General features: G+C 47.8%; 1 long non-coding RNA gene across 1 annotated transcript in view; it reads right to left on the reverse strand.

Moving 5' to 3' along the window:
- Window positions 1-328: 328 nt before the first annotated feature.
- The window catches only part of LOC148775844 (uncharacterized), a 47878-nt gene continuing 22582 nt past the window's right edge, over window positions 329-25624 (reverse strand). Inside the window, exon 3 of the long non-coding RNA XR_016038870.1 lies at window positions 329-1989. This is a non-coding gene — a long non-coding RNA (uncharacterized LOC148775844). The remainder of the gene's footprint in view (window positions 1990-25624) is intronic.

Raw genomic sequence — 25624 nt, forward strand, 5'->3', positions numbered from 1 at the left:
CAGCAGCTGGGAGGAGGGGGGCCCTCCCCAGGTCCCCCACACCTCCCACCATCCTGCAACCAATGGGGGAACATATGGCCCAGCAGGGGGCCTCCGGGAGCTGGCGCCAAGGCCCCCCCATGCTCTGATTGGCCAGGCTTGCTTGTTAAATATTTTAAATATCACTCCCTAAGCCAGATCTTATCCGTGAGAGGCCAGAAAGCAACTTCCTGCAGAAACCCCTCCACCTTCCTCTCCCGCCTCTTTCTCCCTCCCGGAGCTCAACGTTTGTCAGAGCAGCACGCCGGGGAGTGTCCTCTGTAGTAAAAATATCTTTTTTTTCTCTGTGTGAGAGGAGAGACCCTTTTCTCATTCCCCAGGGACGGCCCTGATGCTCCAGACTGCAAGGAAATGCTCCTATGTGCCTCTTTCTTCTGCTTCCCTAACTAGTTTATCCTGATGGAATTAGGTTAAAATGGCCAGGGAATGGTCCTAAAGGGGGAAAATGAAGTTACTAGAGGGTATCTGCAGCCTCAGGGGAACGTGCCAGTCAGGAGGAAAGCAGGCATGGACTGGGTGGTGTGCCCAGCCCATCCCAGCCAGGCTGGCTGGAGGCCTATGAGTACCACACGCTCTCGTGTTGGCCGCCAGGGTCCCTGTTTCCCTTCACCTCCCCTCTCTCTCAGCTGCCACTCTCCATTTCCAGCCACTGCAGAAGAGGGGTCCCCCTAGCCCTGTGAGGGCTCAAGTCTCAGATATGAGGATGTCCCTAAGGATGCTCTGGGCATCTTTCATGAAGCCTTGGGGAGGGGACTGCTCTTTCTGCCAAGTGGAGGTTTAACTGCTCTCTTACCCTCAGATGGACGCATGCTCGGGTCTCTCCAAAGACGAGGGCCCCCAGCTCTCCTGGCTCAGGGAGAGCCAGGTAACCCAAGGGCACCCCACAAATGGCCTCTGGCCCTCCCGGGTGTGCACTGTCATCTGAGGAACACTTCAGTGTGTTCTCGTCTACCTTTGTAGAAAACTTTCTCGGCCTGTCAAGATTATAACACTTGGGGCAATTTAGCAGATGATCTTTTTTGGGTTTGTTTTTTATTTTGCTTGCTTCTTTTTATGTGAAATCAAAGGCAGGCTGCAGAGGACTTCCCTGGTGGTTCGGTGGTTAAGAACCCGCCTGCCAATGCAGGGGATACGGGTTCTATCCCTTGTCTAGGAAAATTCCATATGCTCAGGGGCAACTAAGCTCATGCACCAGAACTACTGAGCCCACATGCCCTAGAGCCCCTGCTCTCCAACCATGAGAAGCCCGCGCACCTCAGTTGGAGAGCAGCCCCCACTTGCCACAACTAGAGAAAGCCTGAGCGCAGCAACGAAGACTCAGTGCAGAAAAAAATAATACATTAAAAAAAAAAAAAAGCAGGCTGCAGAGTGGAAAGGGCCCACCCAGTGAAGACTTGGAAAACCAGTGCAAATCCTTGTCTCTCTGACCAAGGCCTTCTCTCCCTGAAATGCCTCCCCCAAAGGGATGTGGTAAGTAGTAAATTTAACCCAGTTTGTAAAATGCCTTAAAAAGTGTAAAGCAGCCGTGTTAATTTAAGCGGCACTGGTTTTCTCTTCCATTCTAGCAAACTCGTGACCACTCTGCTTCCACTGGCAGCTTGGGATGGGGTCTCTCCTCCGTCATGGTGGGTGGGCTGCAGAGTGTCAAGGATGCCTTCAGTTCAGTTCAGTTCGGTCGCTCAGTCGTGTCCGACTCTTTGTGACCCCATGAATCACAGCACACCAAAGGATGCCTACAGCCCTGCTAAAGCACCACAGGGATGGGCCAGCCAGGGCGGGTGACCAGATGGCCAGAGTAGAAGAGCTGATGTGCAGATGTGGCTTGTTTAACCCAGAGAAGAGCAGCTGGTCCAGGGGGCTGTGCTTACAAGTCTTCAAATGCATCCTTTGTAGGGAAAAGATGAAGGTCTTCTGTATAGCTCTGAGAGGTGAAACCAAGTGGGCTCAGTGCTAGGATTTAAGAGATCAGATATTTTTTTCCTTTAACCATCTTAACCATTTAAAAGTTCATTATCCAGTATTGTTGAATATATTCACATCATTGTTCAACAGATCTAGAACTTTCTCATCTTGCAAAACTATACCCATTAAATTAAGTAAAATTAATCTATACCCTGCTGTTGCTGCTGCTACTGCTAAGTCACTTCAGTCATGTCTGACTCTGTGTGACCCCATAGACGGAAGCCCACCAGGCTCCCCCGTCCCTAGGATTCTCCAGGCAAGAACACTGGAGTGGGTTGCCATTTCCTTCTCCAATGTGTGAAAGTGAAAAGTGAAAGTGAAGTCGCTCAGTCATGTCCTACCCTCAGCGACCCCATGGACTGCAGCCTACCAGGCTCCTCCATCCATGGGATTTTCTAGGCAATAGTACTGGAGTGGCTTGCCATTGCTCTATACCTATTACATACTAATTCCCACTCACTCAAGCCCCTTTCTACATTCTGTCTCTATGACTGTCACTATTTTAGACATTTTCTGTGAGTGGAATCCCAGTATCTGTCTTGTTGTGACTGACTTATTTCACTTATGTGGTGGTGGTTTAGTCGCTAAGTCATATCTGACCCTTTGAGACCTCATGCACTGTAGCCCACCAGGCTCCTCTGTCCATGGGATTCTCCAGGCAAGAACACTGGAGTGGGTTGCTCTTTCCTTCTCCGGGGGACCTTCCCAACCCAGAGATGGAAGCTGGGTCTCCTGCACTGTAGTCAGATTCTTTACCAGCTGAGCCACCAGGGAAGCCCTCACTTCATGCAGTGGGCTTTAAGTTCATCCACACTGCAGCCTGTGGCAGGACTGCCTTCTTTTTCTAAGGCTGTATAATATTTCACTATGTGTATAGACCGCATTTATCCATGCATCTGTTGACTGGCATTTGGGTGGCTTCCACCTGTTGGTTATTGTGAATAACAGTGCAATAAGTATGGATGAGCAACTATCGCTTTGAAATCCTGCGTTGAATTCTTTTGGGTATATGCCCAGGAGTGGAATTGTGGATTATATGCTAGTTCTAGTTTTCATTTTTTGAGGAAACTCCATACTGTTTCTATAGTGGCTGCACCATTTTGCATTCCCAACAACAGTGCCCAAGGGTTCCAATGTCTCCACATTTTTGCCTACACTTGTTATTTTCTCATCTGCTGACAGTGACCATCCTCATGGCTATGAGGTGATATCTCACTGAGGTTTTGATTTGCATTTATCTGATGGCTAGTAATACTGAGCATCTTTTCATATGTCTGTTGGCCATTTTTTATCATCTTTGGAGAACTGTCTGTTCAAGCCCTCTGGCCATTTTTAAAGTGGGTTATTTATTTTTTGTTGTTTTGGTTGATTTCTAGAAGTTCCTTATAAACTCTGGATATTAATTCATTATGAGATAACATGATTTGCAAATATTTTCTCCCATTTTGTAGGTTGTCTTATTCTGTTGACTGTTTCCGTTGACATGCTGAAGTGTTTAAACTTAATGTGGTCTCATTTGTCTATTTTTGCTTTTGTTGTCTAAAAGCATATATTTCTGAAAGGCATACTAGAGAAGTAAAGTGATACATGTACAGGTTAAAAATGTCAAAAATATATAAAGATATAAACACTTGCGTGTGTCTTCTTGTACATATATCCATACACATCCACACGTAAAATTCTCCCTGCTGCCCCTGACACCCAGGCTCTCAATTCCCTTTCTCAGAGATAACCACCATTGTCAGTATCTTTCTAGATAAAACTTAAACATATATTCGTGCATATCTTTATTTTCAATTATATAAATGTCATATGTATCTTATACACTTTATTTGGAAAACTTTACACATCTAAGGGTTTGGAAGACATCAGTAATTTTTTAAACTATAAAATCTGTTCTGCACCAGAATTTCTTTCTCTTCACATGTATTATTGAACCTTTCCCCACTAAACAACCTAACCAGGGGCAAAAGAACCAACATAAAGGCTTTCCGATCTTTCCACTCTCTCATGTCAGCGCATGAGAATGGCTTCATTGTTTAACAGCAGCCTGATACTCCATAGAATAGACACTCCATAATTTGTTTAATCAGTCCCCTGATTAAGCATTTAAATTATGTCCAACCTTTTGCTTCAATGAATATCTTTGACACATGTCTTTGAGCCCATGAGGACTATATATCTGTACAGTAAGTGATTAAAAGTGGAATTTCTGGTCAAAGGCTTTATGGATTTTACACTTTGATAGATATTGCCACATAGTGGGTAGTGAGTGTGTATAAAAGTTGCTCAGTCATGTCCGACTCTTTGCGACCCCAGGCACTATACAGTCCATGGGATTCTCCAGGCCAGAATACCTGAGTGGGAAGCCTTTCCCTTCTCCAGGGGATCTTCCCAACCCAGGGATCGAACCTAGGTCTCCCACATTGAAGGTGGATTCTTTACCAGCTGAGCCACAGGGAAGCCCAAGAATACTAGAGTGGGTAGCTTATCCCTTCTCCAGTGGGATCGAACCACCGGAATCGAACCAACCCAGGAATCGAACCAATGTATTCTGCCTTGCAGGCGGATTATTTACTAACTGAGTTATCAGGGAAGCCCATAGTGGGTAGATTTTACCACAAATTAAGAGAGAATTTTAGCAATCTAAACTTCCCTGAGTGGTGTGGATTACTTTAGGAGACTGGGTGCTTTAAGGAAATCAAGACCAGGTCACAAATCAACTTGTCAAGAATGTTACTGGAAGTATTCAAGTGCTGTAACCTCACGCACCACAAAGTCCCTTTGACTTTGTTTTTTTTTTTTAATTTTTATTTAATAAATGGTACAAAGCACAATGCCATAAACATTAACAGTTAAAATTTCACCAAATGAAAAAAATACTATAGAATACACAGTTGCAAAAAGCTACATTAAGTTATTTTACAACTGCCTCAAGCTGCAAAAAGAAAAAAAACCCAATGCCATACCTAAGTTATCCCTCTCTCAAAATAATGCCATTTATATTATAAACCACGAGCTCCCCATCAAAAGACGGGAACTGCTTTTGTTAATTCATATATATATAGATGACTGTATCACCTTTGACTTTGATATTTCAGCTTTAAAAGGTATAGCCCAAGAGACTTCACTTTTTTTTTGCTGAATATTGCTCAGTGATAAGCAAGATGTGGGCTTGATCTGCACTGAGAGTTGCATAAAGGTTGTCTGTTAATACAACACATGCCAGACGAGGCCCCTGGGTGAAGCGATGCTCTAAATTAAGGACTCGCACATGCTATGCTTGTGCCACGTGGCCCTGGGCAGGTGGTTGGAGTGGATATGTGGAGGCCCTCCTTGTCCTCTTCGTCCATCACCACTCATATTCCACACATCCGGAACTCCACATACAGAAGAGTGCCCTGCAGGAGGTGTGGCCAACAGGGAAGGCTGCTTCTGCAAGAGCCCTCGGTCAGGGTCCTCGGTAGCAGAACCACGACCTGGGTGTTATAATCCGACTTGAGGAGTCTGCTCATTCCCCTCACTAATTAGAGAACTGAGGCTTCCCAGGGATGGAAAGTCCCCTACCTTGCGCCATCTCATTTAATTTCCAGCTATTGATTTTTTTTTTTTTTTGGAAGATCTTTCCTGAATATTCATTGGAAGGACTGATGCTGAAGGTGAAACTCCAATCCTTTGACTCCCTGATGCGAAGAACTGACTCACTGGAAAAGTCCCTGATGCTGGGAAAGATTGAAGGTGGGAGGAGAAGGGGACGACAGAGGATGAGATGGTTGGATGGCATCACCGACTCGATAGACATGAGTTTGAGCAAACTCCAGCCGTTGGTGATGGACAGGGAAGCCTGGTGTGCTGCAGTCCATGGGGTTGCAAAGAGAGGGACACAACTGAGTGACTGAACTGAACTTCTTATATATACTGGACTGAGCTGAAATCTGTCCCCCCTTAAAGTCAGTTTACTGGCTTTAGTTTTTCCTTATAGAGTCATTAAATACAAGATTCTTCGCCTACATTCTAGGCCTTAAGGTGCCTGAGAGCACCCATCAGGTGTCCACTCAGGCTTCTCCTCTTTGGGTTCAGTCCCAAGTCTTCACTGATTTCTTACGTGGCATGTTTTCCAGATGTCCACCACTGTAGTTCCTCTATCTGAACATCTATCTTCCAAGCAGTCAAAGCCCAGCACTGGGCCTGCCCCTGGCCAGGGAAGGATGAGATGGACTCATTTCCTTGTTTTCCTGTGGTCCTTTTCTTTTAAACAATGGAGTCTATAAATGGCAGGCCAGAGATTTCTTGGTTCTTCAACCTAACATGCCTTTCCACTTTTTGGGTAAAAGCCTTCTGACTTCCCATTAGGAAATTCCTCTTCCCTTATTCTGACAAGGTTTGAGGGCCTCTCAGTCAGGATTCTTCCTGCCCCCTCCTACTGGGGTGGGGGTGGGGCACAGAGAACCCAGTTGAAGCCATTCAGACTCTGGTTCCTAGGACTGTGAGCCTTGGGGAGAATGAAGTAACAGAAAACAGTGGAGCAGATGGCGCGCAGAGGGACAGAGTCTGCCCTTTCATTCCCGATCCTCTTCTTCCTGAGCCTTGACCCTTCCGCATCCAACAACTATACCTTTCCAGCAAAGTCCACCGACACAACTAAGCGTGTCAGAGTCTGTTTCCATTACTTGCAGGTAAAGCATTCTGACCTCATCAGATAACCTTGTCCTTGTATCTGTCCCAAGAGGGGCGCATTGTGGATCAGACTCCAGATCTCTTTCACAGCTTATGATCTGTTTCTGTTCACACTTCCGATACCAAAGGTATGTATGTTTGTTTCTTTCTTTCTTTCCCCCAACACCAAACAATTCTGCAGCTCTCTGCACACCAACTGGGTGTTCTAATTCAGGTCTTACACTTACTCAGAGTTAGCAGGGATCCCGTAGGTTCAGGGCTCAGTCCTACAAAACTGCACATTCTGCAGGTGCCAACCGCAGGTCCCAGGGCCTCCAGTCACCTGACCCGTGACCAGCCAGCTAGAAAACCAGAGGTTCCCACAACTCCCTCTTCAGATCCAATAATTTGCTACAACACTCACAGTTTACTTACAGTTTTTGTTGCCATGTAGTTGCTGCTACTGCTAAGTCGCTTCAGTTGTGTCCGACTCTGTGAGACCCCATAGACGGCAGCCCACCAGGCTCCTCTGTCCCTGGGATTCTCCAGGCAAGAATACTGGAGTGGGTTGCCAGTTCCTTCTCCGCATTTAGTCGCTTAGTTGTGTCCAATTCTTTTGTAACCCCGTGAACTATAGCCTGCCGGGCTCCTCTGTCTATGGAATTTTCAGGCAAGAACACTAGAGTAGGTTGCCATTCCCTTCTCCAGGGATCGAACCCTGGTCTCCCACACTGCAGGTGGACTCTTTACCATCTGAGCCACCAGGGAAGTCCAGTGTGTTATCAAGGATATAAAGGATACAAATGAACAGTCAAATGGAAGAGATGCATGGGGCACGGTATTAGAGGAGGTATTAGGTGGAGCTTCCACATCCTTTCTGGACACGTCACCCTCCCAGGACCTCAGTGTGTTCACCGACCCAGAAGCTCTCTAAACTCCATCATTTAGGGGTTTTGGTGGAACTTTCATTATATAGTGATCAAATCTTTGGCTTCTGGTGATTAACTGAAGTCTCTAGTCCCTCTCTCCTTGCTGGAAGCCCAGAGGTGGGGTGGAAAGTTCCAACGCTTTAATCGCTTTAATCAGCTAAGTGAGCTGGTTCCTCTAGTAACCAGCTGCCATCCGGAAACTCTCAAGTGCCCCTTCCCTGAAAAAAAAAGTTACTTCATTAGCATAATCTCAGGTGTGGTTGAAAGGGGCTTATTCTGAGTAACAAAAGTTGCTCTTCTCAGCAAATTGGGGCTTCCCTGGTGGCTCAAATGGTAAAGAATCTGCCTACAATGCAGAGACCAGGGTTTGATCCCTGCATCGGGAAGATCCTCTGTAGAAGGGAATGGCAACCCACTCCAGTATTCTTGACTGGAGAATCCCATGGACAGAGGAGCCTGGCAGGCTACAGTCCATGGCGTCTCAAAGAGTTGGACATGACTGAGCAGCTAACATTTTCAGTTCTATGACTCAGGAAATTCCAAAGGTTTTAGAAGCTCTTGTACCAGAAACTGGGGAATAGTGACCAGATACAGATTTCTTATTCTGGCATAGGATCACACAGGTGCTGCCATTAACTCACACGTCCCCTAGTTCTGTACTTGGAAAGTCGATTTGGGACAAAAACATAGCCTTTGAGGATCTTGAGTCTCCCTCATCTGTTCCCATCTATTTGTTACCAGATATTTGTCTGCTGAGTTGCTAACTTACATCAAGATCCATTCAAGCCACTGCCAAAGCATGAAGCACCTAATCAGAGCTCATGAGTATCTGTGGCTAACCTACCCTGTGCCTGTCTTCAAAGCAAGATAATCGGTGTTCACAGAGGTTTCCTAGCTGGCCAATAAGCCTGAGCTTCAAACCCAAGTCTGGAAGCCCCAAAGCCAGGGAGAAATCAGGGATTCTCACAGGGTTCACAGCCCACAAGCAACCTCGGGAGAAGCTATATTTTTAACTATTTTGGACGACCTGGAATAAAAGGGTGCAAGAAGTCCACAGGATGCAAAAGCCCGTTTCAGACTCTGTGAGGCAGGAGGCAGATGCTTCCCATCCTCCCTGGGTAAAGCAATTGGAGATTCATTCCCTATTGACCAAAACTCTAAGACAAGAATAGCAGGACAGTTAAGGGAGGAGGCTGGGCCCTGCTCAGACCACATATCTCTCGTTCTAGGAGTCAGGAGACCTCCCCGACCACACATGTGCAGAAAAGCTCCTTGGAGGCCAAAGGGGAGAATTGTCAAGGGATGCTCCACCGAGATGCCTTTGCAGTAAAATCCCATCTTGGCTAAGAGATGCATAGGAATCCATGGGAGGATCCTGAGATATACCAAATATGAATTGTGAACTAGGCAAATCAAAATGACTGGCCAAAAGAAACTGGAAGAAATGCCCCACAAAGGTAATTCAAACGACCACGAGGGTGCGACTCAGGCACTCTCCCTCTGAGTCTGCCCATGTGCCCATCCACATGTACCGAACTCTTTTCCTCTTAATAAATACTTCACTTGTTTCGCTGCTTTCCATCTTTGTGGCAATTCTTTTCTGGAAAGCCAAAGGGCCAGGGCCCTTGTCACTGACCACTGGTCTAGCGGCTAGGATCAGATGCTCTCACTGCTGTGACCCAGCCCAAGTTCCGCTCCAGCCCAAGCTCCGCTCCAAGCTGTTGCAGGCTGAGGCTACCCGAGACCACAGATGCTAATTAACAGCCAGAAGTCGAACTCACTGTGTGTTGAGATGGAGGTTTAAGGCATCAGCTTTCCTGTGACTGAGACCTGGTGGGGAAGGCTCCTCCCACCTGGCTTGTTCTGCATCCTGAGCACTGGACTGACAGTCTGATGCACCTCCCACGAGTGTGGCAGCATCTTTTGGATTTGAAGGTCATGAGAAAAACAGCCCCGCTTCTCACAGTACCCGCTCACCCCGCCTCCTCTCCCCAGCTGCCTATCTTGCTCCAGCAGTGACAGCTCTCAGGAGAGGGAATTAACAGTATAAGAGATCTGACATGAACAAAGATAAGACAAACATTGTGGGAAATGTAAGTTATATTAACATAGATTTAGATGTTGCTTTTATTCAAGTTCTTGTTTGTTTTTGTTTTTATTTTATTTTTGGTTGGTTGGTTGGTTGTTCTGTTTTCTCACCCAGCTTTGGGAGTTTCAGAGCTTCATTTTTATAACCTTGGTCACTGGGAGAAACTCAACTGATTCCTGTCACTTTAAACATCCTTTTCTCATCACAGCATCTAGAGTACGTTTCCTCTTCTTTTTCAACATATCACATTTCTTGGCAGAAATCTCTAGCAAAAAAGTACCAAAAAGTTTATAATGAGGATAAAAATCAAAATTTCACACATCAGATTTCTCTTGTAGACTATTTCTTCCTGTTCAGTCTTACCCTATTTTAACTGGGTAACGATTTAAAATTTGATTTCAGCATAGTCCATTCATTGTGCAGGGTTTTGATGCCTAAGGGCACTTGTTCTCTGCTCTGACTTTAAAGTTTCTAAACGGAAACTTTGCCTGTGTCACGTTCCAGCAGCAGTCCTCTTTCCGGTCAAATTCCCAGGGTAAACCCCAGAAGAACCTCCCCGCTTTCCCTGTCTCCGTTTCACTTGACTTCTGAGATTTTCCATTTTAAAATGTGTGCTGTGCTCTTGCTCCCAACATAAATGTTCGTGATTGTCCTTAGGAGTAAAGGTCAAGTTCAAACCCCAGATACCAACACGCACTGGAGGAGCCACAAGAACAGTTCACTGAATGACCAAAGCCAGCCAGGGGGCAAAAGGGGCTTTGCCACTTCCAGCCGAATCACCATGGGCCCCAGACTGTCTGCTTTTTCCCTGAAAGTGCCTTCCTGTCTCTGCTCACTGACTCACTCCATCACAAATGTGACCCAGTTTGTTTGGCAAGCTGTGGATTTTTTTAACTCCTGCTGCTTTCCCTGGTCACGACTCTCTCACAGGCGCTCAGCGACTCCCTCTCGGCATCCGTCTGGTCTCACCGCCGGGCTGGTGCATGGCTTTCTCCCCAGCTGTTCCCTTCCAGCCCTCTCTCCTCTCCCGAGAAAATCCATATTCCGTTTGCTTTTCTACAGCATTCTGGTATCTCCAGAGTCTCCCTAAAATAAACACTCAGCTCCAAGGGAAGCAGCAGGCAGAACCCACGGAATTGTACCAGCTCAGGAATCTGCTCTGAAGGCAGAGTGGGGTGGGGAGCTGGACAAGGGAGGTTATCAGCGTTTAAGGCTGTCCATTATCTCCAAGAGACTTGGATTCACGTTGTCTCATTTAACGTCCTTGATCGCCCACGGCACAGGTGTAAATGGTCCTTCTGTTTCATGGTAGGAAAGCAAGGTTCAAAGAGGCAGAGAACCTGGAATTCCCTGGCGGCCCAGTGGTTAAGCATCCGCCTTCCAGTGCAGAGAACGCTGGCTCAATCCCTGGTCTGGGAACTAAGATCCCGCTCTGCCTTGGAACAACTAAGTCTGGGATGCAACAAAGATCCAGTGCCGTCAAAAGAAGTAAACAACTTGTCAATACTGAGATTAAGAGAGAGGCCAGGAGCTGAACTTATGCTTTTAAAAACTGCTGTATAATTTACATTCAGTAAAATACACAGGGACTTCCCTGGTGGCACAGTGGTTAAGAATCTGCTGCCAATGCAGAGGGCACAGGTACAATCCCTGCCCCAGGAAGATCCCACATGCCACAAAGCAACTAAGCCCACGCACCACAACTACTGAAGCCCATGCTTTCTAGAGCCCAGTAGGCACAACTAGTGACCCCTGTGTGCCACAGCTCCTGAAGCCCATGTGCCTAGAGCCTGTGCTCTGCACCAGGAGGGGCCCCCGCAATGAGAAGGCCACACACCACAACTAGACAAAGCCCAGCAGCAGCAACGAACACCCAGTGCAACCAAAAATAAAAATAAATAAAATACACAGATCTTCAGGGCTGTTTGATGAATTTTGACAAATATATATACCTGTGTAAATACCCCCCTAAAAGGATCTAGAACATCCCCATAGCCCACCAACTCTGCACCCACACACACCCCTTTCCTAGGAAACCTGCCACCACCTTCTGGCTTCTCCATCCTAGATGACTTTGCCTTGAACCCGTCTTCTGATGCCAAACTCCATATTCCACGTTCTGCCCTTTTTCTATTACACCATGTGGGTCTTTGCAATGAACTCAATCGCACCCACCTGGCCAGCATATCTATAGACAGAGGACTGTGGGGAGCCAGGCCATAACCTTTCAGCTGAAAAAGTAGATGAGCTGGTGGAGTGGACCCTGGGGCTTGCAATCTGGTGGGGACATAGGGAGCTCAATTTCCAAACCACACAAAAGGCCTCCCTGCAAAGTCCACTGTGACGTTTGGCTCACTCAACAGCACTTGGCACTTGATCTCCAGAGGGTTTCTGAAGGAAAATCATCATAGGGTTTAAATAAGAGGGATCAGAGTTCAGCTTTGAGATCAAGGACACCAGACTCCACTCTGGTGGAGAAAGATTGCCAGGAGAAATATCAACAACCTCAGATATGCAGATGACACCACCCTTACGGCAGAAAGCGAAGAGAAACTAAAGAGCCTCTCGATGAAGATGAAAGAGGAGAGTGAAAAAGCTGGCTTAAAACTCAACACTCAGAAAACTAGGATGTTGACATCCTGTTCCATCACTTCATAGCAAATAGGGAAACAGTGGTAAGAGTGGCAGATTTTACTTTCTTGGGCTCCAAAATCACTGTGGACGGTGACTGCAGCCATGATAATAAAAGACACTTGTTTCTTGGAAGAAAAGCTATGGAAAACCTAGATGGTGTATTAAAAAGGAGAGACACTACTTTGCCAACAAAGGTCCTTATAGTCAAAGTTACGGTTTTTTCAGTAGTCACGTATGGATGTCAGAGCTGGACCATAAAGAAGGCTGAGTGCTAAAGAATTGATGCTTTTGAACTGTGGTGTTGGAGATGACTCTTGAGAGTCCCTTAGACTGCAAGGAAATCAAACCAGCCAATCCTAAAGGAAACCAACTCTGAATATTCACTGGAAGGACTGATGCTAAAGCTCTAATACTTTGGCCACCTGATGCAAAGAGCTGACTCATTGGAAAAGACCCTGTTGCTGGGAAAGATTGAAGGCAGGAGGAGAAGGGGATGAGAGAGGACGAGATGGTTGGATGGTATCACCAATTCAATGGACATGAGTTTGAGTAAGCTCTGGGAGTTGAAGGACAGGGAGGCCTGGCATGCTTAAGTCCATGGGGTCGCAAAGAGTCAGACACGACTGAGCAACTGGACAATAACAAGACTCCAGTCCACACTTCCAGGATCTCCCCACCTCCGTGAGCTGCCACCGCGGTGTCTGGGGCCACCGGTAACGGGGAACACTCTGAATTTTTACACTCATGGGCTTTTCAAGACCATCAGGTACATCTGTCCACTGGGAGTTTTGTAGTTAGGAGCCTCTGTTTTGGGGGGTGGCGAGAAAAACTTGAAAGAAAGGAAATAACTCTAAAGCCCATTTGATTACACGGTAAAGGGAACTCACTGAAAGTCGCTTTAGGTCAAATTCCTATCAGGTTTTCATTAATGAAGGGACACATGATACAATTAACCTTATCTGCTTATCTGCCCACAGTTCTCCGTTCTCTTTGTTCACTGTAGCAGGTTAACTGGTTTCTCTTGGTCCGTGTTTATACACAGCAGCGGATTGATCAATGTTTAACGGCTGATCCTCTGGGTGGGGACAACAGCCCTGATTTTGCAGAGTTTGCTGGTTTCTGCCTGGCCTTGACGGTGGGGTTGGGAGACAGGCTGTGTGATCAGGCCGCTAGGCCTCCCAACACACACAACACGTTCTACCGATGAAACACATGTTTCCCCCAGGTGGCGTGGGCAAGTAGGGGTGGCAGAGTGGCCACTGCCCAGCATGCCAGCCATCTCCAGGGTGAATGGTGTGTGTGTGTTGGGGGTGGGTGTTGGGGGCGGTAGTCTGACTTCTGTACCTGCTCTCTCAGGCTCCTCCCCTAGTGGGCTCCAATCTTCAAAAGATATATTTTACAGTCAAGGTTTTGCATGGGATGCCTCTCCTGGGCTGGACTTTCCAAATAAATCTTCAGATTCATTTCAAAGTGCAAAATAAACATAAGCTAGCCTGAGACGAATTCCCACAAGTCATCAATCCAGTGATTTTGAGCAACCAGCCTCCACTTTTCGTTCCTTTGCCTGAATTACTAGCCGGTCTTTAATAAAAGTTTTTGGACTAACCCTAACCATCCATCTTTCTTGTTTGGTTTTGTTCTTCCCCTTGGAAGACTAACTGCAGAAGAGCAAGCATGCCATCATTTCCTGCTCGCAGATGAGGATCTCTGGGCCAGCAGAGAGGAAGGGAGGCAGGAAGGGGCTTGGCCTCAACAGCTGTCTGGGGTCGGCTCTAATAATAATTCCCGTCGGAGGCCCCCACCTGCCATCAACACCTCATCCACAAAGTGATGATAGTTGGAGAAAAGAGTCCTGGATGTTCGCAGGTTTATAAAATGACTTGGGTGGTGGAAAAACTGTTCTCCTTTTTCATCAAATTGAGTCAGGTCAGCCGAGCACCCCGCTCTGTTAGCATTCACTGCACCACACAGTCTCTTAACCCCTTTAGCGAGTGCTCACCCCGTCCTCCAGAACTTGACCTGACCCTGCATGACCTTTCCCAGCCTCCCCTCCACTTCCTGTCCCAAGGCTCCCTTGCTCTTTGCCTTCTGCGCCGCACGTTGCTTTTACAGGAGCACTGGCATTGCATTTGTGAGCCTTCAGATGACTTTACGTACTTTGAAAAGTTGTCTTGGCTTCCTGCCTCCTGTTAAGCCCAGATTCTTTCATGTCATATGGTCATTAATGGAGGGACTCAAAGACATCCTAGAAGAGGTCCTCTGCCTTCCGTGATGCTGTAATCTAGGAGAGGGGACACCGATAGTAATATCAAAGCAAAATTGACAGCTGTTTCCTTCAATCACCTTAGATCTCATAATAACCCTCAAAACAGACACTAATGCTCTTTCCATTTGACATGTGATCACTAAGACTCAGAGAAGTTACATAACCTGCCAGAGTCACACAGCTCATAAACAGTGAATGTGATTACGACCTGGGAGTTCCGGCCCAGGTGATTCAAAACCTTGACACCTTATCACTGTGTCATGTGCTTACTCACTCAATCGTGTCCAGCTCTTTGCGACCCCATGGACCGTAGCCCGCCAGGCTCCTCTGTCCATGAGATTCTCCAGGCAAGAATACTGGAGTGGATTGCTATGCCCGTCTCCAGGGGATCTTCCTGATCCAGGGATCGAACTTGTGCCTCTTACATCTATCTCCTGCATTGGCAGGCCGGTTCTAGCACCACTTGGGAAGCCCTGTGTCTCGTACTAAGTATCAAATAATGATAATATGAGGAGAGGAAAGTGCTGATGGCAAAACCAGAGCAGAATTTAAGAGCTGGGTGATCTTAGAAGATGAGATAAAAACCAGAAGTGCTAGATGAGAACCTTCCCTGTGGGCAGGACTGGGCTCCCTGGCTCCAGGGTACTCTGGCAGAAGCTGGAGCCATCTGTGATGCTTTGGGCCCATGCCAGAGCCCAAAAGAGACCTCTGTAAGTCCTTCAGCTTTTGTGTGATGGTTTTAGCAAATGGCCTATGAGCTCAGCCTGGAAGGAAGGCTTCTTGTTGGTGTGAACAGAGGGGAGAAGGCATTTGGGGTGGAAAGAACCTAGGGGTGGATCTCCAGATCCACAGCACATAAGACATGCCTTTCATTGTGACTAGAGTCCCCAAAGGACACAAAGCATGCCCGTCACTCAGGTCAGGAGTGTATATAGAAAAACACTGCTGCTGTTTGATAGCTAAAGAATCAATAAATGTGATCACTGAAGCGAGTGATCCTCAAACTATGCTCCTGAATTTATTCCGTAAACTAGACTCAGGAAGTCTACTGGTAAAATTAAATAATTGCAGTTATTATCAATTTGCCTGGAGAATCCCATGGACAGAGGAGCCTGGCGGGCTACAGTCCATGGGGTCACAAAGAGTCGGACACAACCGAGCACAGCACGGCACAGCACAGAAGCACCCAGGTGTCCCAAAGGCACCTCAACCTCAATATAAGCATTTGAAATTGAGCTCTTAAATTTTTCTTCAAACTTTGGCAACCGCTACCCCTTATCTGCCAGTGAACAGTGATACAATAAAACAAATAAGTGAGCAGAGCTAACAGAAATGAGCAGAAAAACAGAAATAACCAATTAGGCTTGGTATGACAGCCTGATTTTTTTTTTCATAGACAGTTGGTGGTAATTTTAGATTGCATACATACATTATACAGTCATCCTTTCCACCCATAAAATTGTTCTTAGATCATTAATAGAAACAACTACATCAATATTTCATGGTGTTCTACAAAGAGCATGGCGGCTTCAGGGGCCCCCCTTTGCCTGCTGAATGTCTCGTGGCGGAGTGAAGACTGTATAATTACTGCACTGCCCTGCCCTGTGGATGAGGGTGGAGACATTCTAAGAGTGGGGCAGCACTGTTAGGCAGGGAGAGGACATTTAGAAGGGCTGGTGCAACACAGTTCAGTTTAGGGATACAAAACCCAGGAGGGTCCCAAGCCTCCTCACCCATTCTTTGTGATTCCCCCCATAGCATAAGCCCCCCATCCATGAGACTGTATTGGAATCACCCTCCAGGAGCTTCCTCCAAATGGATCCACACCACCACCTCCCCTAAGGATAGCTCAGCCCCAGGGCTGTCTCAAGCCTCTGGCTTGTGAGAGCCTCAGAGGCCTGGGGGAGGCAGAGGCCACATGTGTATGTGTGTTAAGTCACTTCGGTTGTGTCCAACTCTATGCGACCACGTGGGCTGTAGCCCGCCCACTGGCTCTTCTGTCCATGGGATTCTCCAGGCAAGAATACTGCAGTGGGTTGCCACGCCCTTCTCCAGGGGATCTTCCTGATCCAGGGACTGAACCCAAGTCTCTTATATCTCCTGCATTAGCAGGCGAGTTCTTTACCACTAGTGGCCCCTGGGAAGCCCAGAGGAGGCTATGCACAATGTGGAAGGTCCTTGCAGGCTATCCTCCCACCCATCACCTGCTTAAGAACTTCTGCCTGGACCCCACGATCAAGACCTTTAAAGACCTGCCTCACCAGTGGTCTAAACGCTCCCATGTTCAACAGTCCTTGTGGCCAGCTGGGGGCTGTGACTCACATCTCCTCCCCAAGCCCACCCTTCTCCCCTGTCCAGCAAGAGAACCAGCCTTGGGATACGATGTCCCAAGCCCTGAAAGAGACCCCTGCACCAAGCTGTTTCCCAGGACCTGAAGCCGCTAAGGTGCTCTGTCACCTCCTTAGACACCCACACACAGGTCAAGTGTCTCCTCTCTGCCTAGCTCTGCTCCCACGCAGCCCCCAACCCGCTTTCCCTCATGGCCTGAGGTGTCCCAACACTGGCTTGGCCCCATTCAGCAGCCACCTGGTGGCATCTTTCCATCCGTGGACTGATGACTGGCTTGGCACCTTGCAAGATGTCTGCTTGCCCAACCTCCACGTGGCCTCAGAGAAGGAGCTGACCCTTCAAGAAGCAGACAGTACAGTCAGGCCTTCAAAGGGCCGCCCATACCTCTTAGCATGGTGTCAGAGACGAGAAACACAGCTTCCAGCGTGGAAACCAGTCCTGTTCCCCCTCTCTGATTTTTAGCTGGTATTTACCAAGTGCATGGCTCTCACCAACCACCTCACAAAGGGTGACTCAGTGTCATGGGTGAGAACCTAGGCTCCATAGCCAAGTGAAAGTGAAACTCGTTCAGTCGTGTCCAACTCTTTGCAACCCCATGGACTATACAGTTCAGTTCAGTTCAGTCGCTCAGTCGTGTCCGACTCTCCGTGACCCCATGAATCACAGCACGCCAGGCCTCCCTGTCCATCACCAACTCCCGGAGTTCACTCAAACTCATGTCCACAGAGTCGGTGATGCCATCCAGCCATCTCATTCTCGGTCGTCCCCTTCTCCTCCCGCCCCCAATCCTTCCCAGCATCAGAGTCTTTTCCAGTGAGTCAACTCGTCACATGAGGTGGCCAAAGTATTGCAGTTTCAGCTTTAGCATCAGTCCTTTCAATGAACACCCAGGATTGATCTCCCTTAGAACGGACTGGTTGGATCTCTTTACAGTACAAGGGACTCTCAATAGTCTTTTCCAACATCACAGTTCAAAAGCATCAATTCTTCGGTGATCAGCTTTCTTCACAGTCCAACTCTCACATACATACATGACCATGGGAAAAACCATAGCCTTGACTAGACGGACCTTTGTTGGCAAAGTAATGTCTCTGCTTTTTAATATATTGTCAAGGTTGGTCATAACTTTCCTTCCAAGGAGTAAGCGTCTTTTAATTTCAGTCTTTTAATACAGTCCATGGAATTCTCCAGATCAGAATACTGGAGTGGGTAGCCTTTCCCTTCTCCAGGGGATCTTTCCAACCCAGGGATCGAACCCAGGTCTTCCACATTGCAGGAAGATTCTTTACCAGCTGAGCCACAAGGGAAACCCAAGAATACTGGAGTGGGTAGCCTATCCCTTCTCCAGAGGATCTTCCTGACCCAGGAATCCAACCTCAGTCTCTTGCCTTGCAGGCAGATTCTTTACCAACTAAGCTATCAGGGAAGCCCATAGACAAACCCGGGTTCAAATCCCAGGTCTGGCGCTTGGTGGTTGTGTGACCTTGGGCAAGTCACTCTCAGTGCCTTTCTGTGCCTCAACTTTTCTCATCTGTAAAATGGGATGAGAGCAGCACTGCCTCCATCAGAGGGTGACTCTGGGGAATGAACGAGCTAATGCAGAATAGTGCCAGGGATGCTGTTGGGGCTGCCCAGGTACCACTACCGTCATGTGAGTGTGCATCTCAGCAAACCCACTTTACAGATGAGGAGAGAGGGGACTGAGACACGAGCCAGGCCGGGGCCGGGGTCCTCCAGATCCACATCCTCACCCCAAATGATGCACGCGGCCCCGATGCCTTCCACCGAGGAGCCAGGCCTCCGCTCCCAAGGGTTAGACTGGGCAAGACAGTCTGCATCTTCATACACACATTGCTTATCTTGTTCGTAGGAAACGTGCTCCAAATTAATTCAAAAGTAGGAAATGTCCCATACTAAGAAACAGTTCTTTTTATGAAAATTAAGCAAAGGAACAAACACCCTTGCCAGTTAACACTCAACCAAGCCACTGCATGAGCCAGAAAATGATAGGGTAGCAGAGCAAGGGCTCAGAGTTTTGAGTCTTGACTTGATGCTTTCAGCAGACAACTCCACGGTCCCCCCGACCCCCCGGGAACATCAGAGACCTAGCATACAGACCGCGCCTGCAGGTGGGCCTCTTCTCCTTCAGCTGCCCAGGGTCGTTTGGCAGGAAGCATGTTGGTGCCCTGGCGGTTTCTAGGGCCGCGGGAGCTAACTGCCAAGTTAGACTTCTGCAATTAGAGCCCCCAGGGACCAGCTGCCTGAAATAAGACATTGTTGCTCTTATTTAGAAAGGATCAGGCAGTAGCCCTTCTGTTGTAGTTGCTAAGTCATGTCCGACTCTGTGACCCCATGGACTGACTGCAACACGCCAGGACTTGCTGTCCTTCACTGTCTCCCCAAGTTTGCTCGAACTCATGCCCACTGAGTCAGTGATACTATCCAACCATTTCATCCTCTGTCAACCTCTTCTTCTTCTTCTGCCTTCAATCTTGCCCAGCATCAGGGTCTTTTCCAAATAAGTCAGTGCTTTACAACAGGTGACCAAAATATTGGAGCATCAGCTTCAGCATTAATAGCCTTTCTAGTACAAGGGAAAACTTGGGATGGAAAAATTGACTTGAGTTCAGGTTTTGTGGTGACAAACAGTGAGATAAACAGGAGTGCTGCAGTTGGATGATTAATGAAGCACATAAGCCCTTGTGCTTGGCTTTGAGAGATTATAAATACATGAGTCTCATTGAGCACAACCCGTCGGTTACAAATTGCAAGTCATCTTTCAGTTGTCGTCCCTTCCTGCCTCTTGTTTTGAACAGAATGAGCACACAACCTTGAACCCACCAGCTTCGGAGTCCCAGGTGCCCCGGAATCTGGAGACACACCTGCACATAGACGGCTCTGCAGGAGTTCAGTTAACAAGACGTTCAGCAAAGCTTTGACCTGCAACGTCCCTTCCCATCACTGCACGCTTTGGTGTTGACTGGGAGGCTTGGTTCTCACTGCTCTGTGTTTAGGGGTTGTTACTTCATTAACATTTCTGAGATCCCATTTCTGCACGTCTCACCAGTCACAGAGACAAAGAGCTGTGCGGGCCATTACTTTTTAAAATGTAGTAGATGTATTTGTGTTCGGAGAAGCTTAATAATACTCTCAAGCATCCACTGTTAGAAGCTGCTTGCTTTCAGGAAGGGAACATCATACCTGAAAGATATGTTTGAAGAAAACAACCATGTGGTGACCATCCACAGTATGCCAGGGCATTTGTAGTGAAATCATTACATCCAGTATAACTGGGGCTGCTTCGGGATTTCAGCCTTTGTTGTGATACACACCCACACACACCCCAACAGCAAGCATATATGCTCCGCAGATTAAAATCTCAGCCTCAACAGTACAAAAGACACTTGAATCTTCTGTCTCAGACTCGGCCAGAGTCTGCATCTCCTAACACGAATTCCCTTGTTGTTCAGTTGCTCAGTTGCGTCCGACTCTTTTTCTACCCCATGGACTGTAGCCCTGCCAGGCTTCTCTGTCCATAGGATTTCCCAGGCAAGTGTATAGGAGTGGGTTGCCATTTCCTTCTCCACAGATCTTCCCGACCTAGGGATTGAACCTGTGTCTCCTGCTTGGCAGGCAGATTATTATTTTTAACCACTGAACTACCAGGGAAGTCCCATAATTTCCTTATCTTCTGAAATTCAGGACAATAGATATTTAGTTTACCTGGGCTCTCTGTAATTAAACTCAACTTCATGCTTCCCTGGTGGCTCAGATGGTAAAGAGCCTGCCTGCCAATTCAGGAGACATGAGACGCAGGTTCAATCCCTGGGGTGGGAAGATCCCTTGGAGGAGGGCATGGCAACCCACTCCAGTATTCTTGCCTGGAGAATTCCATGGACAGAGGAGCCTGGTGGGTTATAGTCCATGGACTCGCAAAGAGTCAGACATGATTGAGAGACTAACACTTTCACTTTTTACTTCATCTTAATTGGAAGAGAAATTTTCAAACTGAGAAAGCAGCCTCCCTCCAAGTTTACCCAAATATGAGAAAAGCACAGTTTGATTGCTTTTGTGTTCATTCCTTTTCCTTAAATGCATCTGCCAGAATGGTTCCTGTTCTTCAAGCCAACCAGTTGAGCGATATTTGATCAGGTTCCCTTTACAACACATTTCTTTCTCCTCACTGTATTTCTCCCAAACAACTGAAGTATTAAATATTTCATAACCTGTGGGGCTTGCACCTGGCAGAGTGGCTCAGCCGGAGCAGTCTAGCTTCACACAGTACTGCCCTTGCCAAGCGCTCCCTCATCCCCTCTGTGCTCCAGAAGGCTCTGTGAGTCAACAGATACACTACCTGAAGTGCTTCCTCCTTGGGGGAGAAAACAGGCAAAGACTCCTGCCCTTATCCTGCTCTTATTCACCATCCCTGCGAGTTATGGGATAGAATTTCATCAGAAGAGATGGGACAATTGACTAAACTCTGGTTCCAAAATCAACCCACAGGAAATCAGAGTTACAATGAATATCCCACGATTTGTGTGTGTGTGTGTGTGTGTGTGTTCAAAGGCAGGGTGGACTCAAGCATGATCACCCACCCAGTCACCTTAAAGTCCCTCGTGTCCTCACCTGTGGGTTTATCCTACATATAGTCAGTCACCAGCTTCCCAGGTGGTGCTAGTGGTAAAGAACCTGCCTGCCAATGCACGAGACTTCAGAGACAGGGGCTTGATCCCTGGGTTGGGAAGATCCCCTGGAGGAGGGCATGGCAACCCACTCCAGTATTCGTGCCTGGAGAATCCCATGGACAGAGGAGCCTGGGGTCTATAGTCCATGGGGTCGTGAAGAGTCCGACATGATTGAAGCGACTTAGCACTCAAGCATGCAGTCGGTCACTTCGTGCTGTTGCGTGTACCTCTCGCCAGCCTGGAATCCCCTGTGGTCTTTTTTGCTCCCTCATCCTGCCCCCGCACCCCCGCTGGGCTGGTGGTCTCTGGGCTGCAGTCCTGCCTTCCCTGTCCCTCCAGCCACGCTGCAGCAGTGAGGGCTCCAAATGCAAATTCAACCAACTCTCCTTTCTAGTGGGCTCCCCACCACCAGCAAAATAGAGTCCCAGTGCCTTCACAGGGCATGCAGAGACCATGCACTGGCCACCCCTCTTCTTCCCCACAACCACACACACCTCACTGTCCTGCAATTAGGTGTGTGTGTGTGTGTGTGTGTTGGAGTCGCCCCTTCACTGTGAGATCTTGACGGGCAGCCCTGTCTCTTTCAGATCTGGACCCCCAGTGCCTAACATGGGAAGAGCTCCCTTACTAAATGAGCATATAACCGAGAAAATAATTTTTATACCTTGCCTTATTCCAGACACGATTTGAGCTAGCAACTGAGGAAAATTTACAATCTCCATCCCAATCAGACTGTAAATATACTGAAACGAGCACATGGGTTTGTGAACACATCAAATAAGCTAGGAGGTCTGTGACCTTGGGGGGTGGGAGGGGCTTCACTATAAATGTTAATAATGGCTATCATTTGGCCAGTGTATCAAAAACTTTGTGAGGATTTAAACTCCTCTAATGCTGATCGCCGAAAAATTGATGCTTTTGAACTGTGGTGCTGGAGAAGACTCTTGAGAGTCCCTTGGACTGCAAGGAGATCCAACCAGTCCATTCTAAAGGAGATCAATCCTGGGTGTTCATTGGAAGGACTGATGCTAAAGCTGAAACTGCAATACTTTGGCCACCTCATGCGAAGAGTTGACTCACTGGAAAAGACTCTGATGCTGGGAAAGGTTGGGGGTGGGAGGAGAAGGGGACGACAGAGAATGAGATGGCTGGATGGCATCACCGACTCTGTGGACATGAATTTGAGTGAACTCCGGGAGTTGGTGATGGACAGGGAGGCCTGGCATGCTGTGATTCATGGGGTCGCAGAGAGTCAGACACGACTGAGCGACTGAACTGAACTGAACTGAACTGAATGTGGAGCTTTCTCTTCTTACAGGTGAAGAAGGAAAGGTTAAGAAACGTGTCCAGAGTCATATGATCAACAACGAGTGAAGATTTAGTGCTGGGAACCTTTTATCTCCACATCCCAGGCTCCACCCACTGTGCCACGCCCCCTCTGTTTAAAGCTTGGCTTCTATCCCTGTGAGCACTGCCAACATCTTAAAACAGTTTGCTTATGTCATGGTCAGCAAAGGGACACTGCAGCGTGGCCTTAAAGGAAAAGGTTAGAATTCATGCTGAGAGGTAGTATTGACCGAACCCTGATCGCATCTTTATTTATCCCCAACCCACATCTCCAGAGATCTTCCCCAGGGGCTCAGATAGTAAAGAATCTGCCTGCAATGTGGGAGACCCAGGTTTAACCCCTGGGTCAGGTAGATTACCTGGAGAAGGGAAGGAGGACAAAGGAGCGACAAAGGATGAGATGGTTTGATGGCATCACCGACTCAACGGACAGGAGTTTGAGCAAAGACAGTGAGGGACAGGGAAGCCTGGTGTGCTACAGTCCATGGGGTCGCCAAGACTTGACACAACTGAGTGACCGAACAACAACAATCGTACTCCAGGCTCCTACTCAGGAGCCTTAGAAGCTGCCGAAAAGACACTTTGACCTAAGCTAGTCACCAGGCAACCTGACCATTGGCATCAATTGCCCAAAGGGTACCTTGGAAATGACCGTGAGACTTGCAGGTGAGAGGGTTCGCTGCAAACCCCTCTGCAACTCCTCTGGGTGGTAGGATGTCAGGTCTGCTTTCTAGGGATGGAATCAGTCTCAGAGGCTAGAGACGGAGGCGGCACACCTGGGTTCCAGGCTCTGAGGCTGAGGATATGCAGAGAGGATATTCGGAGAGATGTCTCTGAGGAGAGACGCAGTGACTTAGATGCCCGGGAGCCAAGTGGATCCCCCTCCTAGGTGGGCACAGTGTCTGGCAGACTTGTTCCCAACATGCTCCTCCCCTGGATAGCTAGCGTGTTCAAGGAGTCCACCTTATCACTGGAACAGGCAGAGAGAAGTCCCCAACAGGGAAGCAGGTAAACCCTCCACCAAGACCCAAAAGCACATTGCAGAGGCGTGACTGAGGATAGCAGGTATGGAAAGGAGGCAGCAGAAGGGAGCTGGAACCAGGCCCTGAACCAATGAAAACTACTGTCCTCCAGCTTCCCTGGGGGTCCAGTGGTTAATAATCTGTCTTGCAGTGCAAGGGACCCTGGTTCCATCCCTGGTCCGGGAAGAGACCACATGCCTAGAAGCAGCTAAGCCTGTGTGCCACAACTACTGAGCCAGCTCCCTAGAGTCCTTGAGCCACAACTACTGAGCCCAGGAGCAGCAATCACTGAAGTCCACACATCCTAGAGCCTGTGCTCTGCAACAAGAGAAGCCACCAGCATGAGAAGCCTGCACACCGTGAGGAAGAATAGTCCCCGCTCGCCGCAACCGGAGAAAGCCAAATGGACTCATCCTCTATTGCTCTTCTCCAGAACATCCTGCTGTTTTTTCATCATTGATTATGTTCCTCATGGACAGCATGAGAGCAAGGACTGTGATTCCGCGTGCAGCAATAAAGACCTACCTCAGTCAAAATAAATAAGTAAATAAATAAATCTTTAAAAATATATTTAGCAGCCACAGCACATGCTGCTCCTGCCTCCCTCAAAACCTCTCCAACATCTTAGGGAGACTTCCCGGGCGCTCAAGTCTGCAACACTAGAGATCTTCCAACTCCCCTGCCCTGGGGTTTTTCTAAGTAACCTCCCAGGTCAATTATCAGAACAGTAGCATCTTATTCCAGGTTGACTTCCTGCTCCAGGAGGCATGTAAGCATGTCAGTGGCCTCCGGAAGCACAGAGGTGGGGGTGCTTTGGAGCCTCTCCAGCAGGAGTGACAGAGGCACTAATGTCTGGTCAGTCTCCAACCTCACGAGTGCTGAGTGGCCCAGCACAGTTTCCTGTGCAGCAGCCTTCCCGTCTGCAGCAGACGCAGTGTGGTTTGGGCAGCAACTACCTGCCCAGGCCAGTTTTGCAGCTGAACCTGGAGGCCTAGTCTGCAGCTTCCCTCTCCAGCACTCATCACCATCCTGTAACCCAGTGGTTCTCAAAGACAGGGGTCACTGGACCAGCAGTATGGGCAGGACCTGGGAACCCATTAAAAATGTAAATTCCTGGGCCTCACCCCAGACCTACTGCCTCCGGCAGTGTAACCCAGGAATCTTGGTTTAGCAAGGCTTCCTGGTGATTCTGATGCATGCTAAAGTTTAGGAATCTGTGCTACAAGCCAACAGCCTACAGTAAGTCCACTTCGGCTAAAACTAACTGAAGCGGAGTCTGTTGTCTGCAACTTAACCCTGACTGAATCACAGTCCCTGCTCTCATGTTGTCTATGAGGAACATAATCGATGATGACAAAACAGCAGGATGTTCTGGAAAAAAACAAAATAGGGGCACTTCATCCAGCCAAAAATGGTGATCCCTCAACTATTTTGACTATATGTCCATCTCAAAGTTTTTGAACGTCTACCTTCAATGGTTATACTTATTCCTAAATTTTATGGACAACACTCATTCCTAAATATTATGAACACTCTATTAGTATATCATAAAACACATATAAAGAGAACCACAGCAGGTGAGATTTTTAAATGAACAAATATTAATAGTCAAAATAAACACAAATTCTAACATCTGCATCCTGCAC

The sequence above is a fragment of the Moschus berezovskii genome, chromosome 13, assembly GCF_049115385.1.
Source record: "Moschus berezovskii isolate FMDL1 chromosome 13, NW_MosBer_1.0, whole genome shotgun sequence".
NCBI lineage: Eukaryota > Metazoa > Chordata > Mammalia > Artiodactyla > Moschidae > Moschus > Moschus berezovskii.